The sequence below is a fragment of the Humulus lupulus genome, chromosome 2, assembly GCF_963169125.1.
Source record: "Humulus lupulus chromosome 2, drHumLupu1.1, whole genome shotgun sequence".
NCBI classification, from domain to species: Eukaryota; Viridiplantae; Streptophyta; class Magnoliopsida; order Rosales; family Cannabaceae; genus Humulus; species Humulus lupulus.
The window spans coordinates 259864162-259867411 of NC_084794.1; positions in this window are offsets into that span (position 1 = coordinate 259864162).

Consider the following 3250-nt stretch of genomic DNA (forward strand, 5'->3'; position numbering starts at 1 on the left):
GATGGTCTGATGAAGCCTGCCTCTAGTAACTCCTTCAACTGCTTCCTCAGTTCTTTTAGTTCAGGGGGAACCATACTATAGGCCGCCTTTGCAGGTGGTTTGGCTCCAGGCACCAGTTCGATTTGGTGATCAATCCCTCTTCTTGGTGGCAAGACTTTGGGGAGTTGATCCGGCATAACATCTCCATACTTCTTCAAGACCATTCAAATCTCTGGTGGAATGAATTCATCCACCGTATCCTCGTATACTATGGGTGGGGCAACATATGTGGGCTCTTGTCTTCCCACACCCTTTTTCAACTGCAAGGCTGACAATAACTTGGTTTCTGGGGGCTGCTCTACTTTATCATGCACCACTGCAAATGTCTCTCCCATTATGAGTAAACTTCCTGTAGCTAGGATGGGAATGGCTCCCTTCTCTGCAAGAAAGTCCATACTCAATATCACATCAAAGTCATCCATTTGCATGACAACCAAGTCAGTCTGCCCCTCCCACGAGTCGATCTTCATGTTCACCTTCCTAGCCACGCTGGTTGTGGCTAAGGCCTCTGAGTTAACTGCTTTCATGCGACCATAGTCTTTCTCCTATTTCAGTCCCAGACGTTCAGCTTCGATCTCCGAAATGAAGTTGTGAGTGGCGCCCGTGTTGATCATCACGCTCCCGGCCATTTTATCGTTTAGAGTGGCGTCTGCATACATTATTCCTTTTCCAAGGGTTTTCTTCACTTTCGCACCATGTTTCTTGAGAGCATTTAGCATCCGAAGGGCACCCATGTGCATATATTTCTCATCCTCCTCTTCGTTAGCTTTCTCCCCTTGGGCAATTGATGATTGGAAATCATTCATCTTGGATTTGTGAGGACATTCTTTCGACTTATGAGGTCTAGCACAGATCCAACATGTAAGAGACTTCTTGAACAAGGGGCTACTACCTTTGCTAGGAGAGTTAGACTCCACGATCCTCTTTTCTCCTCCTCCACTCTTGCTCTGGCAAAACTTTCCCAACTTCTTACCCCCAACGCTGCTTTCGCTGGGTGAAGGATTGGTCTTCTTTGATTGAATGTTCCCTGATGAGTAATCGGTCAATTGTTCGGCAGCAGCTTGAGCAGTGGCCAAGTCGGCCACTCGTTGTCTCTCAAGTTCCTGGTTGTCCAAGGCTTCAATACTTCCAAAATGGCAAAGAGCTTGTCCACTTTGGACATGTTTTGATATCAAGCATCAACCCAGAGAATTTCTTCACGTATTCTCATATTGTTCCAGTGTGCTTCAGCTCTCTCAATTGGCGTCGAGCTATGTAGGCAACATTTTTAGGGAGAAAATTGTGTCTTCAATTCTCTCTTTAGATCTTCCCATGTTGCTTAGTGCATCTGTCGTTCTGAATGTCATCGTACTTCGTTCTCCACCACACGTTGGCATCCACAAACAAGTACATTGTTTCCATGGCGACTTTGCTATCTTCTGATTCAGCTCTCCCAGCTCTGACTTAATGCTCCATGTCAAAGAGGAAGTTATCTAAGTCTTTTGTGTCTCGGGCCCCGCCATAGGGCTCGGCTCAGGAACTTTTACTCTTCCGTATTCCATGCCAATGGGTCCAACTACAGGCTGATTCCTGACTGCCCTCATGGTAAGGTTCAGCTTAGTATTTATCTCCAACTTCTCATCCTTCAACGCCTCAACTGATCCCTTGAAATTCCCCACAAGGTCATTTAGTGTATCTTGTTGGTATTTCACCGCTTGTTCCACTGCCTCAATACATTCCTCCCTCTGAGGACTATCGGATGTACTTGAAAGGTTCTCCCTTCGCTCGATTGTAGTTATGCGGGCTAGTAGATTGGTCGTATCCCGCTCCAACATAGCCACGCGATTTTGTGTCTTGTCCAACTCTGATTCTAACATGACAGAACTTAGATCTCTGACCCTCTTGTCTAGGTCATCTAGCTCTCCAACGCTTCGATCCTTTGGATGTTGCCCACCATCATGCAGGGTCACAAAGCTTTCTCTAACCTGCCTCTGATACCAACTGTCACGGGCCACCAACTTTACTGGTCAAATGTACAACACTCATTAGCACACTCAGCTAGCAAGTCAGCCTAAAACTCACACCTGCGGCAAACAAGCCCAACGGTTAGTCACGATACAAGTCTTACACATGTAAGGGCAATGACGAAGCATAAGCAAGCACAAAGCAAACCATCCAAAGAAAACATCCCACACAACAACTAGAGCATACAACATAGGCAATGTAACACCCTAAACTCCAGGGACCGTTACGGTGTGTCTTTTAAACAGTGCTAAACTCACTAATCGAGTTATTTGGCCATAATTGTGTAACTAAGTATGATTAGCAGTTTAGGGTTAAAAATTTTGGTTAAGATATAACGTTTCACTAAAACAATTACTTTATACATTGGGATCCAATAAATATAATTTAAAGGTTAATTGCAGCAAAATATTTACAACCAACCGACCTAAGCGGCAAAATAGGGTTTAACCCTAGTTCCTCTTTAAACCATCGGTCGTGGTGGTCGAGCAGCCGCATATGTACACATCGCCACCTAAGCTCTTCAACTAAAGGATGGTCTAGCTTTCTTTTGCCTTTACCTGCACCACAAAGCACCCATGAGCCGAAGCCCAGCAAGAAAACTCAATATGCTCAAGAACAAGTAATAACATGTTACTGAGTCTTAATAAGCATGCCTAGTAGTAATAACCGTACTCATGCATGCAGGCATGTACAAATAAATGTTTGTGGAGCCCTGCGCTCTGAGTAGATGACTAATAAGTCTCCCGCTCTGAGGTAGATGACTAATAAGTCTCTTTGAGGTAGATGACTAATTAGTCTCTATGAGGTAGATGACTAATAATTTATTCTTTGAACAGTTGACAAATAAGTCACTCTCTAAATAGATGACTGATATGTCCGTCTCAGTCAGAGGACTGATAAGTCTATCTCAGTCAGATGAATGATAAGTCTATCCGGTCATATGAATGATAAGTCTATCCCGGTCAGATGACTGATAAGTCCATCTAGGTCAGATGACTGATAAGTCTATCTTGGTGAGATGACTGATAAGTCCATCTCGGTCAGATGACTGATAAGTCTATCTCGATCAGATGACTGATAGACTGATAAGTCCATCTCGGTCAGATGATTAATAAGTCTATCTCAGTCAGATGACTGATAATTCCATCTCAGTCAGATGACTGATGAGTCTATCTCGATTAGATGACTGATAAGTCTATCTAGATTA